The 21,544-nt window shown below is 39.2% G+C and overlaps 1 long non-coding RNA gene across 1 annotated transcript; it reads left to right on the forward strand.

The window, feature by feature from the left end:
- The first annotated feature begins 8,976 nt into the window (after window positions 1-8,976).
- LOC142449968 (uncharacterized) lies at window positions 8,977-21,328 on the forward strand. The gene is made up of 4 exons (XR_012784898.1): window positions 8,977-9,091; window positions 11,299-11,473; window positions 11,732-16,890; window positions 16,921-21,328. It is a non-coding gene; the product is annotated as an uncharacterized LOC142449968 (long non-coding RNA).
- The last annotated feature ends 216 nt before the right edge of the window (window positions 21,329-21,544 follow it).

A 21,544-nucleotide genomic window follows, 5' to 3' on the forward strand; every position in this document is an offset into this window, starting at 1 on the left:
ATGTTCTTGAATGTTGCTTCCATTGGTTAAGGATTCAAGCAACATAAAATCCTTGAGAAACTTCAACTTTTTCTCATGGTGTTTATCGCTATTTATTGTGATGTTAACTATGTGTCCAGTTGTGAGGATTTTGGTCCTCTTGACTGTGAATCAAAATCCATTTTGAGAGCTTGATCTTCGGCAGTCCAGGCTTCCAGTTCCCCTCACCTTTAGCAAGAAAGGTCGTACCATCTGCATATAGAGGGCTCTTAATAAGCCTTCCTGCGCTCCTGATGGCACACTCTTATTCATATAGGTCAGATCCTTTGGTCATTTACTCATCATGCAAGTATGATGAGAGGATACCACTATGATGCACATCTTTCATTTTTTAAAAGGTGCAGTATTCCCTTATTTTGTTGGCGCACTGTCTCATGATCAACGAACAAGTGCCTCATGAGCACAATGAAGTGTTCTGGAATCCCCATTCTTCTCAATGTTATTCACAGTTTCGTAGAGTCCACCCAGTCAAATATCTTTGCATAACCAATGAACACAAGTAAACATCTTTGCTGTTTCCGCTGCTCTCCGCCAAGATCCACCTGGCATCAGCAAGGACATCCCTTAATCCACGTCCTCCTCTAAATCTGGCTTGAACCTCTGGCAATTCCTTGTCAATGTTCTGCTGCAGCACTTGTGGAATGATCTTTCAGGAAAAACATATTTGCATATGATATCAATGGTATAGTTCTACAGTTTGAGCATTCTATTGGGTCACCTTTCTGTAACGGGCACAAATAAAGATCTCTTCCAGTCAGTTGGCCAAGTAGTTGTCTTCGAAATTTCCTCTCATGAACAAGTAAATGCTTCCAATGAGTTGTCATCTTGCTGAAACATTTCATTTGATATTTCATCATTTCCTAAAGCCTTGATTTTGGCTAAAGCATTTACTTGAACTTCTTCCTCCAGTATCATTGGTTATGCTCATAAGCTGCCTCCTGAAATGGTACAATGTTGACTAGTTCCTTTTGGGACAGTGACTCTTTCATCTCTCCAGCTGTGCAGTATGATTCCCATCTTTTCTTGATGCTTTCTGCATCATTCAATATTTTCCCCATAGAATCATTCAAAGTTGCAACTCAAGACTAAATTTTTCTTAAGGTCTTTCAGTTTTAAATATGCTGAATGTGTCCTTCCCTTTTGTTTTTCTAATTCTAGGTCTTGACTCATTTAATTATAGTATTTGGCTTTTTCCTTCTCAAGCAGTCCTCTGAAATTTCTAATCAGCTCTTTGACTTCACCCTTTCTTCCATTTTCTTGAGTTACTCTCCAATGAAGACCAAGTTTCAGAATCTGTTCGGATATCCACTTTGATCTTTAATTATTTGCTTTCCTCGTGAATGATGGTCTTGATTTCTTCCCAAAGCTCATTTGGTCTTCTGCCATGAGTGTTCAATGTATCAAATTGGTTCCTGTGATATTTTTGAAATTCAGCTGGGATAAACAAGGTCATATTTTGGTTCTCATTGACTTGTTTTAAATTTCAAGAAATTTCATATGAGCCCTGATTGTCTGTTTTACAGTCAGCCCCTGCCTAATTTTAGGTGCTGATATTAACCGTCTTCATTGTCTCTTCCCATGGATGTATTCAGTTTGATTTCTGTGAATTCCATATGGAAAATGTTTACCTTTTAATTAGCAATCAAGCTAATTTGCACCATAAGGGACTTCATGACCTATCTGGGTAGCTATTATGTAGATTCTGTATATTTGGAGGACTTGCAGATAAATTTTACTAGGATCAGAAAATACTGTGTATACTTTATGATTATGGTTCAGAATATGGCTTAGTTTGAAATTTGCTAAAAGGCTTAACAATTTTACCTTTTCAAATAATAAACATTTATTTGTTTAATTTATTTTCTCTGAATTTTGTTTTTAATTTCATTGAATTCCACTCTTATTTTATTATTTACTTGTATATTATACCTTGTTCTATTATGAAATTCTGTTATGAAATTATTGAGGTAGATTTATTGGTTTGAGATTATCTTCTTTAAAATGTGATAATTTAGTGCTGACAATTCTACCCACATCATTTCTTTAACCCCATCTGAGAAATTTTGATATGTTTAATTTTTATTCAGTTCTATCTTTTCCTCTGAGACTACTTGCTGATCTATAAATGACTAGAAGTGTGTTAATTAATTTTTAAGCATTTAGAGATATACTTGTAGGCTTTCTGTTGCTAGTTTTATTTTTGTCTGAGAAAACATTCTGTATGATTTCTGATCTTTTAAATGTGCTCCTATTAAGATTTGGTTTAGAGACAGTTGTTGCATTTTCTACTTCATGGTTTTTAAAACTCTATTGTGTGATTAATATATATTTATTATTATTATGATATCTTGGATGAGCTATAAGGCTATCTACTCTTTCTCATATAGACTTGCGGAGAATAGGAATTCACCTGTTCCAGTGATTTGAGTCAACCAATCAACACTTGGTAGGGTTATCTTGATCCTTTTATCTTTTTATTATGTCAATCTTGCCCTAATAATTTCTCTTTGCTCTGAAGAAAGCTTTCTTTCAAATTAATATGTTGTCACCCCTGGCTTTCTGTGATTAATATCTGCATGAAATATCATTCCCCCCATTTTTAGCTTTCACTCTACTAATATGCTTATGTTTGAAATACACATCTTATTCACAGCATATTCCTTTCTTTACCTCTGTCTCTTCGCTTCAGTCCTAAAGACCAAGGCCATCAGGACATGTTACTTACTGATGTATGCAGATCATTATATTTCAAAATATGTACTGCTATGTTAGAACATAAGTCTGCTACTTTATTTAATTGTTTTATTGTCTCATTTGCATGCTGGTTGCCTGAATAATTTTAATAACTACTTAATGATGTATAGATTTTGAGTATACTACTTTGTGTATTTTTAATAGCAGTTACTCTGGTGTTAAATATACCTAAATAACTTACCTCAGTGTACTTACTGGTAGATGAACATTTTACACTCACTGAAGTGTAGAAACTTTCATTTAACAAATGTTCTATTTATCCACCATGTTTTAAATTTAATAGTTTTATGTTTCCTCTTCATAATTTCAACATCACATCAGGAATTATTATTGTATTTTTTTAATGATTAAGTGATTTTAAAAACTCATGAGAACAGTGTATTATATTTACCCCATCTTACTCATTTTCCTGTTCATTTTTTGTTTTATGACTTCTTTTGTTATTTTAAGAGGAATTTCAATTGATTTTCTGTTTTTAAGAATAAATATTCTAGGATAAATGGTTTTAGTTTTTCTTTGTTCCCAAAGATCTCCTGTTTTCTTTACTCCTGAAGAATATTTTTGCTAGATAAGGAATGTGTGGTTGATATTCATATTATTTTAGCACTTGAAAAATGTACTGCCATATCTTTTTAGGCATTACAAGTTCCGATGAGAATTCAGCTGTCATTCAAACTCGGCTTCTCCTTTCATCATGTATCATTTCTCTCTAGATGCTTTCAAGATTTTTTCATTATTTCTAATTTACAGAAATTTAATTTTTGATATTTGGACATTGTTAGGTTGATTCTTTTGGGGGTTGCTTTGATCCTAGAATTTATTGGTTTATTATTTATATCCAAATTGGGAATATTGTGTCACATATTTATTTCATCTTTCTTAATGGTTAGGTAATATAGGTATTATGCCTTTCTGAAGCTAGCTTGAAATTTCTTCAGTCAGTGTTTTCTCTGCTGTTAAGATTGGATTTTTTATCTTACCAGAGTTTCAATGATCAAAATCTTTCTTGAGAAATATATGTATTTCAAAAAATAAAATGCTAATCAACTAACAAATAGACAATAAGACCTACACATCACCTTAATTGGCTCTGAGCTAAGGAGTGAGGAAAATTAAGAATAGCCTGTAGATTGATACAACCAAATATGCATAAATTATACCTTATTAGCAAACTCTATTTTGACAGAATATATATATATATATATGCTCTTTTGAATCAAGGAAGTAATTACATTATGAAATTAATCTTAGATCTTACTTCATCATTAGAGCACATTAAAAAAGTCTTCCTTGTACTGGGTAAAATTATCACAGGAATTTAAGGCCCTTTGGTTTTAGTTAAGGACATGTGAAAGTAGATATTACCTCAGAGTATGAATGAGGCATAAAATATATTGCAGGTTTTCCTAGAATAAGGAGGGGAAACATTGACTATTTTGTTCTAAAATAGTACTAAAGAAGCAGACTACAAATGTGTAATCTAAGACAAACAACTACAACAAGAATGGGAAAGAAAATCTTAGGTTTTGCTATTAAAGAGAAGTGGCGAATGGCAATTTTTAGTGTCTGGGTGTCTGAATTCATCTATATCTCTCTGCCTACTCATTTTTTAACAGAAAGAGTAGGCTAAATAAATTAGGGATTATAATTTCAGTAGTTTATTTTTGCCTTTAGATAGTTTCTCATTTAAGAGAGGGTATTTGCGCAAGTTGTCAATGATTTCATCCTGCCTGGATGCCAAATCAAGGCTCATGGAAGCAGCCATGAAGACAACACCAGGCTTGTTGCATTAATTCAATCTTCACCCCGAGACCTCTTTAGAATATTGAAAATCAAGGATGTTCTTTGAGGACAGAGGTGTCCCTAACCCACGCCATGGTATTCTCCATGGCTCATATGCATGTGAAATTTGGACCTTGCATACAGACCATAGAATAACTGGTTTATTTGAATTGTGGTGCTGGAGAACAATATGGAGAGAACCATGGACTGTTAAAAGGACAAAGTGATCCCTATTGGAAAAAGTAAGACCAGAGTGCTACTTAGAGGCATGGATACAAGACTTAGTATTACACACTTTGGACATATTATCTTAAAAGACCAGTCCCTGGAGAAGAATATCATGTGTGGTACAGTTGAAGAGAAGTAAAAAAGAAGAAGGCTGTCAACGAGATGGATGGACACAGCGACTGCATCATTGGGTTAAGGCATAGGAACAATTGTGAAGATGGCTCTGGACCATGCAGTGTTTCCTTCTGTATGCATAGGAACTGACCCAATGACCTAAACAACATTTTGTACATTTGGAGGAAAATTGGTGGGCCAATCTGAAACTTAATGGCTTCTGCTCCTGTATTCTTGCTCCTATTACTAGATTTTGTGACCACAAACATCTCGTACTTCCTTGAACTCTTCAACTTGGGTTTGCTTCAGGCAAAAGTTTAGTAATAAATCCTTTTTCAATGCGTTTCACCCAGATCATCTAGCTATCTTCAGATTTCCTAAGTCTCGCTTATTTTCTATGAACTTTGGCTATCTTTGATAACCCGTAGATTCATGCATTTTTCTACCTTTTTAAAATCTAAAATATGTTGGAAGTAAGTGGTATAGATTTGGGAGTCTTAGATCGTATTCCCCAAAATTATTTGAAATAACTTTGCAGTTTGATTATACACTGTCTTAATGTGGAAAGTCTAAGAAAGTGAATGCCACAAAAATCTATCTGGATATAGAAGATGCCAATTAACAAAAAGACAACAACAAAGAAATTTGAAGGCTATCTATACAAAATATAAATTTGCTCAGTGGAGATGGCTCTGTTCCAGTAATCCAAAATACTCCAGCTTTTCTGCCATTGAGTCAATGTCTACTAATAGCAACTCTGTGGGACAGGGGAAAACTTTCTGTGGGTATCCAAGATTGTAACTGTTTATGGGAGTAGAAAGCCTCATCTTTCTCACATGGCGTGGATGGTGTTTCAAACTGCTGATCTTATTGTTAGCTGCTCCAGACCCACTGCCTAATGGGCTTAAAGCAGGTTGTCGGCAGTGTGCTGCTGGAGCAGCAAACTGAGTGCGTGAGAATATCACATAGAAAGTCCTAGGAAACGAGGTCAGAGAATGTAAAATACACCGTATTATATTGGAACTTATATACCAATGTAAGTGTTTAGGATTTGCTAAAGCTTTCTAATACAGTTGAAAGACATTTCACTTTCTTTGGGGATTTTTTAATGTTCTTTTACTTTCTTTTTTTTAATATTTCACCTTTAAGGAGTGAAAAATTTTCAATTTGGGACATTTTAATATTGAGATGTCTATTAGAAACTCAAATAGAGATTTCAAACAGACAAATAACCAAAGAAGATGTCTAATGAAAATCTCAATTTTTGCCACAGTTGGGAAATTTTTAAAAATCTTATAATACCAAGAATTCTCAGAAATATGATAAGATTGTAGATTGATTTTCCCTCTTACCTCCAATATAAATTGGAATAACATCTTTCTTAGGAATGTGGGCGCATAGTTGAAGAGAAGATTTTTACGATACCAGAATTCCACTCTTTTGGTTGAAATATTTTTCAATGATATCATAATTGTTGTTAAACCCCACAGAATTGGTTCTAGCTCAAAATGACCATGGACAACAGAAGAAAACACCGCAGGGCCCTGCACTGACCTCACAATCATTGCTACGTAGGGGCCCATGGTGGGAGTCACCGTGTTATAGCCATCTCGTCCTCGTTGAGGAGCTTCCTTTTTCACAGACTCTTCTTTACCGGGTATGATGTCCTTCTCCAGATACTCTAGCTGGTCAGGAGAACAGTGGTTTGGCCGTTAATATTTAGCAATCCCCCATGCTGAGATTTTTTAGGACTTGAACTACTTCCAAAATAATTAGACAGGGTAAAAAAAAAACTTTTTTATTTTGTTGTGTCTGGATTCCACATTTTACCAGCTTCTCAATCTGTGGTCTGGTGAGTTGAGCTGTGTTGCTGTTTGTTGTTGGTGTTGGTATTGTTGTTAGGTGTTGGCAGTTTGGTATGGATTCATAGTGACCCTAGGTAGGTGCTGTAGTTTATTGTGCCAGCCTGGCCGATAAACACAAGTAGGATTAACTGAAGGGAAGAGGGATAAACGGCTGGGTGAGCCTCACCTTGGTTGTTCTGTGCCTCAGTTTAAAGGGGTACACTATCTGTGGGATGCCTAGCCTGTGGACTGTGTTGCTGTAAGTTGAGGTCCCTTTAAGCACACACGTTTGGAGTGTTCATCTCTGGAGCTGGGGACTGACAGTTGATGACAGTTGGGGACCTGCCTTGCTGTTTGCTGCCTGGGTAAATATAGCCCAGCTCTCTCTACAGAAGGGGACTGGCACCTGGCAGCTCTCAAAACTTGAAGGACTGCTAGTGTCTCACTGCTTTATAATTTAACTGCTAATTTCTTGTATTATCTATCTGTATATAATTTAATGGTTTATTTCTTGAATTATATATCTATCTTTTAAAATATATTTATATATAATTACTAGCAATCTGGTTTGTCTCTCTAGAGAACCCTGTCCAATATAGGAGGACAGAGTGAAACACTGCCCGGTCTTGTGCCATCCGCACAATTGCGCTCATGTTTGAGTCCACTGTTACTGCTACTGTGTAGAGGGTCTTCCTCTTTAGTACTGTCTCTCCCCTTTACCAAGAATGATGCCCTTCTACTGGGACTGACGTTTCATGCTAAAATGTCTAACGTATGGAAAACTAAATCTCACCATCCTTAACTCTGGCAGCACTTCCGGCAAACCTGATCTGTTTGTTATACTGGCAGTCAATGGTACTTCCAATATTCACCACCAGGATTATAATTCAAATGCATTGTTTCTTCTTTTGTCTTTTTCATTTAATGTTAATATTTGACATGCATATGAGGTGATGGAAATTCCATGGATAGGGTCAAACATACCTTTATCATCAAAACTATGAGCAGTTACCAAATGCAATGTGTCATTTGATCTACTGACTGTTGATTCCATGAACATTGAATGTGGATCCAAGGAAGACAAAATCTTTGACAATTTATTAGAATCTTTTCTCCATTTGTCATTGTATTACCTATTGGTCCAGTTGTGAGGATTTTGTTTATTTATTTTTAACCTTGATTTGTTATCCACACTGGAGGCTGTAATTCTTGGTCTTCAGCAAATAGTGCTTTGAGCCCTGCTCACTTTCAGCTACAGTCTGCCATATTGCTCGCCAGCCCTGGAAGTCATCAGCAGCCTGCCATATTGCCTGTTGATCTTTCATTTATTCACCTCTATTGCCTAAAGTCTGTGGCATTGTATTTATCAACTCAGGAGAAATGCCCAACCTAACATATGACTCACAGCCTTGGCACTTGCCTGCTGTTACAAAACTGTGAATCCCTGTCTTGATAACAACCTCTCTCTCTTCCTCTTCTAGAGAAGCCAGCCTAAGAAACGCCTCATAATTTATCCAAAGTATATGAAGCAAAATCTTGCCATCCTTGTTTCCAAGTATCCTGACAGAACTTTTGTTCTCATAAAAAATACTCAAAGTCATGCATATTTTATGTATTTTTGTTGCTAGATGCCACAAAGTTGGAGTTGATCCATACTGACCTGACACACACACACACACACACACACACACACACACATAAACCCATCTTAAGGAAACTCTTTTATTGTACCTTAAACAGAACAAAGATATCATCCAGGACGAGGTAAACTATCTACATGAGTTGGATGGGTTAATATAAAATACATTGCATGTGGTCAGTAATTTTATTTCCAAAAATTTGGAAGATTTAAAAATAGAATAGACTATTACCTATTTGACATGTTTACTTCACAAATAAGAGGGCTATATTTTTAATCATCTATCAAGTATTTTCTTTTATCTTTAATTAAGTCAAATTTAATTAAATTAATTAAATCAGATCAAATTGAATAGTACTTATTAAAGCTCTAAGTCTTAAATAATGTGTTTGAATTGTTAGAGGATCTTTTAAATATGTTATCAGAACTAAATTACTTGTAAGAAGATTCAACAGCAAAAATCATATGCTAACAATAAAGCCAATTACTCTGTGAATATATAGAGATGAGTAAAATATTCTTCAGCCAGGTTTAATAGAGCTCCAATGTGGAAAATTATTGGTCCTTATCACTTAGCCTTGAATAAAGCATCATCGCAGTATGAATGATATCAGCAAATGAAAGGATTCACCATGAAAACGTCACTTTGCTCTTCGGTGGAGTTGGCCAGTGAACGGAAAATGCACATCAGGTAGGATTGCACGACTGAAGCTGAATGAAATGATGACCCATGTTTAGCTTCCTGTTTTCATTTCCCTTTAAAAAGGCATGGCTAAGCTTTACGTTCCTGTTTTCATAAAATGCTGGCTAGAGCCTAGAACAGAGAAAACAAGTGTCCCCAAGTGTTTCTGCCAGGGATGCCTTTGCTACTCCATCTAGGACGAATTAGCAAAAACATTGTCAAGTGTTCAGAACTGTCCTAGGCCAGATAGAGTCTCTTTTGGGAACTACGGACCTCTTGGACTCAGGATGCTTCCCATGCATAACTAACCCCCCAAGTCAATAAATAGCTCTCCGGTCTCATGGTGAATGAAAAGAAAGACTGTAATATCTAGGAACCATGTAGTTCAAAGGAAGGTAATAAGACATTCAGATTAGTTATATTCTAATTCACAATTTAAAGATTACATGAAGGAGTAGAACACCTTTCTGCCAAATTAATTTGGTCATACCCTTTCCTCTGTAAATAATTATGATTTCTTAGGCAAATGCAATAAGCTTTCCTATATTTGGTCCAGAAATTGCTATGACTTAGATTCTTGATCAGAATCCATCTGTCCCAAGCATTCAGCGTTGTATCTGTTCATTCTTTTGAACTATTTTCTAAATAGTTGAATTAATTCTTAGATGTATTTGTGACTGATTAAAAACTCCAAGAAATGCCATAATTTATATTTACATATTGTGTAATTGTTTTATAGAGGATGAAATTTTATTAAAAGATAATTTTAAGTATTTCCCCTAGTAATGACAGTAAAATTGTCAGTGAGTTTCTTTTTTTTCTTTTCCCCCCCACCCCCCAGGTGAGTTTATTTTATTTTTGTTATATATATATGGAATCCTTCTCTTGTGCTATTTTCATTTACTTATATTCCCATAATTATAAAAATCACACACACCTGAGAGCATTTTTCCCCAGCAGCATTTCTAATCATTTATACCACTATTACTCACTGAGTGACTTTACTTTGTCATATACCAGGCTATAGGGTAAGAATTGTCAATACTAAGTTATCATCATCATATTTCAGAAAAGAACAGTGTGATTAAACATATAAAAATACATATTATTTTTACATAGTGTTCAAAAACTCACCTACTTGAAGAAACAGACAATTCACGTGTGGAAGTGGTGTGAAGCCTACTACTTGTTTCATCTGCTAGATGATTCTATTTGGGATCATACTACTTTCTATCTTCCTTTAAAACCAAGGTGGTACCTGAATTTTATGTTGTAGGGAAATACAATATGATCTTCAATATTTCAAATTGAAATTTAATGTTTAGAGAACTGTTGGTAATGAAACAAGATCATCAGACTGAGTTAGACATATTCATGTAATAATCATTTTTGATTATGTGTGAGGTTATCAATAAAAGGACTTTGGTTTCAGTTTGGGATTGATGTGTGACCTCTAATATCGACAAATTTTCGTTCCATTCAGAATTTATACCTGATGTGTACTGCTGGGATATTTCAGAAGAGTAGAAGTCAATTGCACTTTACACTGAAGAAATAGCAAAACTAGACACTTGATATGAAGTGTTTCAAAATAGATTGCGTTTGCAATAGAAGTCAACAATTGTATATATATATATATATATACACAATTATTGACATACATATATATATATGTATGTCTATTTTGTGGTCAAGCACACTTGTGAAGCATAGTGTTAGATAATGTTGAGTAAGTTTCTTTAGAGCAATAGTGTTTAGAACCTGATGAGATTCTTTAGACTTTTTACAGTGATTTAGAAGGCAGAGGATGATGATATAGACCACAGCAATAACAAAATATAAGGTATGGAGTAGTAAATCAGGAACAAAGTTAAGCATGTTAGTGTATATCTTTTAAAAATAGTTTTTTTAAAATGCTAGGGGCTCATACAACTCTTATCACAGTCCATAAATATACATACATCAATTGTATAAAGCACATCTGTACATTCTTTACCCTAATCATTTTATTTTCTTTCTTTTAAAAATAGTTTTATGACATAATTCACACATCATACACTTTAATAGTTCAGTCCTATTAAAATGGTTATACGATCATCACTACAATCTGTTCTGGAACATTTTCGTTCTTCTTATAGTCTTTCTTAGCTCCCCATTTTGCTTCCACCTTCCTGCCCGTACCCATAGTAAGCCACTAATCCACTTACTCTTTCTAGAGATTTACCTGTGCTGGATTTTATACATAGGAAAGCATACCCAATAAGCAGACACAAAAGAACCAACAACAACAAAATAAACTAGAGGAAACCATCAATTGAAAAGAAAATGGGAAGGAATAAAAGAAATCATTGCTGATGTCAGATGGATCTTTGTTGGAAGAAGAGAATACCAGTAAGATATTTACTTTTGGGTTCTTTTGTTTGTTTGTTTGTTACTATGCCAAAATATTTGAATGTGTGGATCATAGCAAACCATGAATATAGCCTTGTGATGAATGGGAATTCCAGAACAGTTGGTCGTGCTCATGTAGAATTTGTACATGAGTCAAGAGGCGTGGGGAAAGCAGAACAAGGGAATATTGCATGATTTAAAATCAGAATAGGTGTGCATCAGGGTAGTGTCCTCTCATCACACTTGTTCAATCTGTAGGTTCAGCAAGTGATCAGAAAAGCTGGTTTATATGAAGAAGAATATGACATCAATTGGAGGAAGGTTTATAACAACCTTGGCTATACCGATGACATAACCTTACTAGCTGAAAGCGAGGCAGACTTGAAGCACTTGCTGATGATGATCAAGGATCGCATCCTTCAGTATGGATTACAACACAACGTAAAGACCAAAATCCTCACAACTGGACTAATAGGTAATGTCATGATAAATGGAGAAAAGTTTGAAGTTGTCAAGGATTTTGTCTTGCTTTGATCCTTAATCAATACTCAGAGAACCAGCAGTGGAGAAATTACAAGACAAGTTACATTGGACAAATTTGTTGCATAGGACATCTTGAGAGAGTTGAAAATAATTTTTGATCAGAGTCATTCTCAACCAAAAAAAAAGGATGAGATAGTATTTACATTTGTTGCCATAGATATTACTTACATTTGTTGTTATTGTTGTCCTAGAATCCGATCTTCATCACTGATGCCCTGAATCTATGATTAGTCATTGATTCACCCATTTATTGAATATGTGCTTGCAATATTCTTTGGGCTCAATATAAAAATATGGTAAAACATAGTGTTAGGTAGCTAGCTTAGAGACTGTGAGGTTCCCCCTTCCATGCTTGCAAAAGCCCCCATGGAGGAGGTTGAAAAGACATCAGGCAACCATTAGACACCTATGAAGACCCCAACTGAGCACACTCATAATGAAGCCCCTAAGCCAGGTGGGAGGTACACCTGGGTGCCCAAACTAGCCCTAGCTCTTCATATCACCCAAGTGGACTTAACTTAGCAAATGGGGTCAACCAATACCGTCAACAATGCTTTCCCAGCCAGAGGCTTGAAATATCCTAGCTATGGGAAGGCTGCACTCTCTCCCAGCTCCTAGTCAGAGGTTGGGATGATTCAGGGGCTGGGGATCCTGGGATTGGCACACTTGACTCAGTGTCATTAGCAACCTGATGACTTCTGGACGAAACAAAGCAGGAGAACTGTTTAGGTAAGGCTGGGGCAAAGCTGTGAGGTAGCAGTGTCCTTGAAGGTGGGGGTCACTGACAAGGGAAGATTGGAAAAAGAAATCTTAGGACTGACAGGAATGGTGCCAGTTTACTTCAAAAACACAGGAATGTTGTGAAAGCATTTACTAGCTTAAAGACTGGTGTGGGTCTAAGGTGGGGTTTTCTGTGGAGGAAGGGCACTTATCTGTCTCGGGGTGTCAGTGAAACACCACCTTAAGACTGTCCAAGGAGTACATGTCTGTTTGTTCAGCTTCTGAGGGTCTGGTTATGACAACTTCCATGTTTTCACCTGTGAATGGTGGGTCCAAGCACTTTGCCCTGGAATTAACAGCAGTGGGGGTAGGCAGAATTGCTGGGAAGGGACCCTTCCAGAATTGCTGGACCTAGGAATCAGGGGACCTGTCCTTCCAAGCTTTTATAAGAACTAGGTCTCCAGGCAGGCATAAGGGTGGTAGTTTTTCCTCCCCTTGGGCCTGGATGAGCCTATGCTGATGGAATGCCTCCTGACCCTGAGTTACTTTTATGCCATATTGCTGTATTAAAGCTACCTCAGAGTCTATAGCTGGCTCTGTTCCAAGGCAAGATCACCCGTATAAAATTTCATAGGGGCTCAAATGCGAAGGTGGCCATGGGGCAATTCTAAGATGTAACAGAACTATTGGCAGTGCTTCTTGCCAGTTCATCTGAGTTTCTTGTGTCAGTTTCCTGAGGGTTAGCTTCAAGTGCTGGTTAATTCTCTCTATCCTCCCTGAGGACTGCCACCTCCTGGCACAGTTGAGGCGATAGCTTATTCCTAAGTGTTAAAAGACTGCCTGAGTGATTTGAGAGATGAAAGCAGGCCTGTTATCAGTTTACAGTGATTTGGGAAGCCCAAATCCAGGGATTACATCTTGAAGTAACCTTTCAGAAACTTTGTTATTCTGGATAGACAAGCGAAACAAATTCATAGACACCCATGTTTATAGGAAAGAGGTTTATATTACAAGACCATTTAAAGATTGAGAAAACATAGCAACCAAGTCCATAAGTCTGATATTAGCCCCTATCTCTGATATCAATCTATAAAGTCATCTTCAGACTCACAAAACACATGCAATGATGCCGAATGCAGGAAGATCACAGGTCAGTGGGCGGGAAGTCTTGTGGATCCAGTGGCATTGTAGAGTCTAAGCCCAGGCATAGACCTCCACATGACTCCCCCAGCTTGGGGCACTAGTGTAGCCACATGTGTCTTGTCAGCTGCAATGTCTCCCAGGGAGTGAGCGTGTTTCCCACCTCCAGCGAGCTATTTGTCTCCTTAACACCTCCAAGTGAGATCATTGAGCTGTGACCTGATTGACAGGCTAGATTCCACCCATTCACTCTTAAGTCTCTCAAACAGACAACAGATTACTACCACACTTCGAGAGCCTTCTCGGTATGGCTGGAATATGTTTTAATTCACCTGGTAAAGGTGTCTATGAACACAAGAAGATACTTGAATCCTTAGATAGCAGGAACCTGGGTAAAATTTACCTACTAGTCTTCCCCAGGGTAGGATGCCTTGAGCTGGGTAGGCTGAGCAAGGTGACTTCTAAGTGCCCCATGGGGACTGCTGGTCTGGCAGGTGGGACAATGAGCGGTTATGGACCCGATAATCCAAGGTCAGTTGGCTCCACAGAACTGTTGAGTGAGCAGGGTCAAGGAGGCTGCATAACTAAGATGGGTGGCATCTGGAAGACTTTACAACTTTACACAGTACCTTTGTGGCAGTAGGAGTTGTTTTTCAACCACCATCCATCAGGTCAAAGGCAGAATTCCTGAGTTGTGGCTTGTTCCATGTCTCCCTCTCATCTCAATATAGGGGTTTTGCTAGGAGCCCATAGTTGGGAGTCCAGATTCTCCAAAACCCCATATGGCCTAGAAATGCATGGAGCGGTGTCTGCATTTCCAATCCAGGCAGGTCTATAATTGCCCTTACTCTTTCCAGGGAGAGCCCTTATTTTCCTTTTGATAAGACAAGTCCTAAATATGTTACTTCCTATTGATCTAGCTTGGCCTTGCCACTGGAGACTCTCTAGCCTCTTTCTGCCTAGACGTTTAGAACTTGTACTGTATGAGTGACAGACTGTTCCTGAGTGGTGAAGCAGATGATGAGGTCATCTACATATTGTAGGACTGTGCCACCCCCCACTAGAGTAAGACCAGCTAAGTTCTGGGTTAGAGCCCCAAATATAGGGGGCTATATTGGAAGCTTATTAGCAGCACAGTCCAGGAAAATTTGTGGGACTGCCCCTGTTCTAATTTTCACTCAAAGGCAAAAAGGAACTGGCTCTGTGGGTCCAGCAGGATGCATAAAAAGGCATCCTTTAAGTCGAGGATGCTGTACCATTGTGTGGAGCTAGGAATTTTCCCTAGGCATATATAGGGGTCAAGTACTACTGGGTGCATTGGGATCACTGCTTCATTTATTATCCTAAGGTCTTGAAGAGCTAATAAAATCCATATTTTTTCTTGACTGGTAATATTGGGTCTTACATGGGGAATTGATAGGGACCAAAGTCCATGCTGGAGAAATTTATTAATAAGGGGTTGTAATTCTTTGATGGCTTCAGGTTGCAAAAAAATAGTAGTAGTTACATAATCTGGTGTCAATTTTGGACTTGAGAGGATTAAGATTGAAGGGGTGGAGTCTACTCTATCAATCATGTCATAGCCAATGAGGCCTCTGTGTGGACATGGCCTTCTGAGGATTCTGGGAACTCCGCTAATTAATCTTTGGGATGGGGAGATGCACACTCTCTGTGCTCACTCCATTGGAGACTCTCTACTGACAAAGCTCACTCCCTGGGAGACATCCCTGAAGAGAAGCCACATGGACCTACCCTGATGCAGACCTGGAAGCTAGAGAAGCTACGTGAAGACCCCTACCAGTGCTGAGCTGCTTACACCCCCACTGGATCCACAATACTTCCCTCCCACTTACCTGTGATCTTCCTGCATTCAGCATCATTGCATGTGCTTCGTGAGTTTGGTATCAGACATATAGGCTAATATTGGACTTATGGACTTGATCTGACTGGACTGGGCTGCAATGTTTTCTCAATATTCAATTGCACTTGTATATAAAGCTCTTTCATATACACATATGAGTGTCAATGAATGTGTTTCTCTAGTCTACCTAGACTAATACAAAAGTGTACTAGCACTGGTGGGAAAACTGGGTGGGGTCTTTTAGGAAAATCTTTACAGGGGTTGCATATTTAGCTCTGCTGGGGACTCCCGTGTCTCAGACTTCAGAGTTTATGGCACTTTCTGACTGTTCCTGTATGGGGCTTTGCAGTTCCTCTGTCATAAGGAACATTTGGATAGCTACAGTGGGACTAGGATGAGGCACTATAACTATGTAGATATGTAGCTTAAATAATATGTTTTGGCCTAGACGAGTGACTGGATATTTAGGGACTACTAGGAATTATGAGATAAATAAAGGTTGTCCCAAAGTCACCTTAAGGACTCCATAAAGTCTTTGACTACAGGTTTTCCTGCCGTTCCCATGATGATGCAAATGTGCAGTGCCAGGGGTCTGGAGAAGGGGGTAAGGACAGAGTAGGCCTCCCCAGTATCTAGGAGAAAATTTACTAACCTGCCTGTCATCGCTATGTTCACCTTAGGCTCCAGATCAGTAACTGCTATCTCTTGCTGCTTGGCTGTCCAGGCTGGGCCATTTCAATCCTCAGCAGCTGCACACTAGTCTGAGGGTGCCTCCCCTCCCAGTTGTCTCCCATAGGACAGAGTGCTGCTCAATGACCAGTTTGTTTGCAATGGTCGCATGACCTGTGTGGAGGCCTATTCTGGTTAGGGCAATTCATTGCCCAGTGACCTGGGTGATGGCGCACATGGCATTGTTCAGGGGGTCTTGGAAAACTGGGAGTCAGTTGATAGGCATTGGTTAACAATGGCAACCAGTACCTGTGTATGCCTAATGCTCTTCATTCTCTCCTTCTCCTTGACTTCCTACTTCTTGTCCTTATTGTAAAAAGTTATGTTGGCACTAGTGGCCATCTTTTCTGGAATAATTCCTGAAGGTTCAGGCACTAACTTCTGGGCTTTTTCCCAAATGCCTGCTGTGGCTTGTGTGAGAAATGTGTCCCTGAGTAGGACTTGCCCTTCATAGGAGTCTCTGTTTGCAGTGGTGTGATTCCCCAGGGCTTCTCTAAGCCCTCTAAGAAACTTACAGGACTTTCATTAGGCCCTCAGTTAATAGCTGTCACTTTTGTATAGTTGATGGCTTTTTGCCATCCTGACTTTAGTCAATTTTTGGTACATACCAGAAAACGTTCCCATGCTCATTGGGATCATTATAATCCCAGGTGAGCTTGGTTAGAGGCACAGATGTTTCTCCTGTTGGATACTTATCATTCATCAGCTGTAAATCTTCTACAAACTTTTTAACTCCCTTCAGCACTCACTCTTTCTCAAAGTCTGTCAGAGTCTCCCCCAGAATGATCATTACATCTTTCCAAGCCAACTGATAGGCTAGGGTGAGTTGCTGAAAGGTCTCTATGTACTGTTTGGGACGGTTTGAAAAACTGCCTAGGTTACTCCTAATCTTCCTATGTTCAATTAGGATTAAAGGATTGTGAAATGCCTGGGGCCAAATTCCCAAGCTGTCTTTATTAAGGGTAGGACTTTGGTGGGGCCACCTGTCCCCTCAGCTTCTACAAGCTCAGAGACTGACCGAAGGTGGTGTGGCTCAGTGGGGGTAGAATGGCCTTCAGATTGAGGGACCCTTAGAGGGACCTTGGTACCCTTGGAACTCTGCCCACTTCCTCATCCCTATGCAGGATTGTTCTGGTTGAATCAGGGTCGGAAGGAAAGTGTGCTATTCTTTGGCCAGGATTCCCCATTACCTAGACTGTACTGAGGCCAGAAGGTGTTGCTGAAGGATATTAACTTCTGCTTTTCTAGCATCTGTGGGTCAGATCTATGCCAATGAGACAGGATGCAGTGTAGTGCCACTCCACTGGGGACAGATCCTTCATTACCCATCTAGAAAACACAACAACAGAGAAGTTACGTGAGCTCAGTGCCCTGGGGTCATAACTGGAGTCCAAGTGTGAGCCATATCTAAGGCTCCGTGGAACCTGACCTTGAATAGGTGACCTTGATCAAGGGAGGGGACTTGGGGGAACCAGTCTTTGCCAGCAGACTAGGGCCTGGCAATTTTCTAGACAGCAAGCAAGGGATTGGTGGGCCATCAGCCTGGTTGACCTTCCAGGGTGCGTGGAGGGAATTACTGGCATGAGTAATTCACCTGAACCTCTGAAGACGGGACACTGCTTGATGTGGCCTTACAATAGCCTTCAAAGGTGACCACTGGCTTGTGAGTGGCCTTTTCTGAAACCTTTGCAGAATACGAGAGACCTGTCAATTGGCTTAGGGTGCACAATAGGGAAACTGGGATCCTTGGCTGGACATACACTGTCACAGTGGAGCTGGACCAGGAATGTAAATGGCCCAGAGGCCAGAAGCCAGAGGCCAGAGGCTGTTATGCTAAAACTCTTTCAAAACAGCAGGGTTAACATCTGGCTTTCAAATGCCTTTTTCCAAGACTTGTCAAAAGGCAAACCAACCAGCAGGAGAACCAAAACTACACATGAGCTGAAGGCCAAAGCAACCCCTAAACACAACCAAGCTACCTGTTTGTGAACAGGAGAAAACAGGGGCATCTGTGGGAAAACCAAGGCCAACCTCTTGGGAACATGGCTGGGCCAACTCTTGGGAACGGGGCGAGGGTAGCCACTAAGTACCGTCCCCCTCCCTCAACTTGGATGGATCATTGGAAGCCATCTTGCTGAGCTCAGTAGAAGACCATATGCGCAGTTGCCCTACAACGAAATGGCAGCAGACAATGGGAGGCGCCATCTCGATGAGGGTAGTAGATTCGTGTACTTGGCTACCCTGCAAGAAAATGGTAACTGAATTGTGCAGGGGAGTCAGGGGTCAGGGAGCCTGGGGTCAGAATCCAGCAGAGACTCACGGGTTTATATGCTCCCCCGGATAATTTTGCTGGCAGGAACACGGAGCGACACATTGAAAAGTAGAGGACTTTGGGGACCAAGTTCCCCCAAACTGCAGGCTGGAGTCTTCTGGCCGCATCACAGGCAACCAGGGCGAGGATTTCACTAGAGAGCAGAGAGGCAGACACGCAGGGGGAGGGGAAAGGGGCTCCTGCCACCAACCTTTCCACGTGGCCCCAGGCAGTTCTCTTACTCCAAAGGCCCAGGATAAGTGGTACCCAGAAAGTCTGCAGACCTGTCTGGAAGCAGAAGGTCCCATCTCCCTGAAAGAGGCCGGCGTTTTCTTCAAACCGCCCCCCTTGCCGCTTAAGTCCCATACAGAAGATATGACCGACCGCCAGGTTTCCAGTCTCTCCGGGGGGGTGAGGTGCAGTCTGAAACTAAAGGTGCACCCAGAGACAGGCAGGGAATCTATTCCAAGGTTTCCATCCGAGTCACACGAGGCCCACAGGTAAGGTTTCTGGAACGTTTCACTAAACCTCGGCTCTTGGCTTCACCTGATGAAAGAATGCATGCTGAAGCTTGCTTTGTCATCTAAGTGGGTTTTTAATGAAGGACGGGACAAGTTTCAGGTTTGACAGTCTCAAAAGGGTTCCTGCTATTCCTGGGAAGCTTCCCAGCCGCGCAGAGGCTGTGATGGAGTTCACAGCTGGGCATGAACAACCGCCTGGAAAAGAGCACCCACACGTGCAGATCTCGGGGGATCCTGGGAGGCCCGAAGCCCTAGAAACCTAGAGGATGAAAGCCAGTTGGCCGGCCCGGAGAGGGCGCATGTGTGCCCAGGCGGGGGAGGGAGACCCTCACCTAAGGCCTGCGACTGACCAGGAACAGGGTAAAAGAGAGCGACAGCCAGGATATGTCAAGTCTCTGGCTGGGGAGGTGAGGCTGATGGTGTTGGTTGACCCCATTGGTTGGGTTAATCCCACCTGGGTGAGGTCATGAGCCTGGGCCTAGTAATCAAAGCCCAAATTAGAAGATATATTTTAAGCCGACGATTTATAGTTTATTGTGAGTGATGAGAAAGCTTATTGTGAAATTTCAACAAGGGTTGAAAACCAATGAGACGACCGACAATTGTGGAAAATGGAATGAAAAGCTAATTTAATTTTACACAAACTCTTTGAAATCACTTTGTACAAAGTTATCTCTTTCCTTTATCCCAGAATACAGTGAAATCCACCTTCTTAAACTACCATGTGCAAAGTTGCTAACAGAATATTATATTTCCTCTTCAGACATATTTGTAATGTACTGAGTTACCTGACAATACAATGCCTTTGCAAACAATTTTAATTAGTCAATGCAAAACAACACTAATATGCTGAATGCAGAATTATGATTTGAAGCCAGGCAATCTCTCATTCTTCAAATAAAACACAAACCTCCCTCATGCTGTGTCCTTCTCTAATCTACAGAAAAAAATTAATTCTATTTTGCAGAGCACTCAGTTCTTAGATTATTAGTGAGGACACTCTGGGTCGCAATCACTCACTTTGCATATCACACCGGCAGCCCCACTGTACTTCCCAGAAGAAAGTTCCTGGTGTGTCAGTGCTAAGAGCTGGGACGCAATAGCTTCAGGATCACCCGCCGCACTCTCCTCCATGGAGCATCAGTACCAGCAAGGACTAGGTTTTTTTCTACAAGGGTGAATAGCATCAAGGCATTTATTTGGTTGTTAGCAAAGCCTGACTTCTAGGTAAATTTTCACTTAAACGAAATCTATTTTTGTTTCTCATATGATGTACCTCATTACTTTTTTGATTTAGAAGCTGAAAAATAGTTTCACATTTTTATGAGTCTAATGATTGGTTCCCTGATATTAATTTCAAATGAAGTTTGATGTTATTCTTTTTATAATACTTACGCCCTCATATAATTAGCTTTTGTTTATTTGGTATTTTCAATTGCTTGCGACCTTGGTGTGAGCATCAAGCTCTTTGTTCCTATGTTTATTTAAATGACTTTCCTTTTCCATAAGATTAAATATGAGTGAGCATTTACTGCTTCCCTTATGCATCACAGATGGTACTTATAGTTTAAATTATTCTACATTTAAAAGTCTATGCATAATTTATTATGTTTTCCTCATCCCCAAAAAATATTTAAGAAAATTTGTCATTATTTATTAAACTTCTTGTTTAACACAGAGTAAATTGTGAAAAAATTCTGCTGAAGTGTGATCGGCTTTCACGAAGTAAAATTCAGTTGGCAGTAAAAAGACAAATTATAATAATTTAAAAAATGGTCTCCTGAATATTTTTCCATTTGGTCCTATGTATGTGTACATTTAAAATTAAGCTTCCCCCGTGCCTATTATGATTATTAAGAGCAACATCAAAACTACTGCATATACATTCAAAACACACAATTTGAAATTTTATTTTTATGAAATAACTTTAACAAATTTTGGTATTTGTTTTCCTTCAAGTCATATATTTCCTATATTAAATGTAGAAATATTTTCCTCTATCTCTTCTAGTGTTTTAAAACATATATGCATTCTGCCATTAATTCAGATTCTAAAATTTCAGGACATTTTATTTATAAATACTCTCTATGATATGTTTTGTACAAAGCTGCTACATTCTCCATAGAGTTATATTGCAAAATAACCTGAAAATGCTAATATAGAAATATGAATATCTATCCTTTTTATTGCCTAGAACTTTTGCTACACTCATATTTTATAATTATGATGACTTTCCTTTTTGTATT

This window comes from Tenrec ecaudatus, chromosome 6, assembly GCF_050624435.1.
Source record: "Tenrec ecaudatus isolate mTenEca1 chromosome 6, mTenEca1.hap1, whole genome shotgun sequence".
NCBI classification, from domain to species: domain Eukaryota; kingdom Metazoa; phylum Chordata; class Mammalia; order Afrosoricida; family Tenrecidae; genus Tenrec; species Tenrec ecaudatus.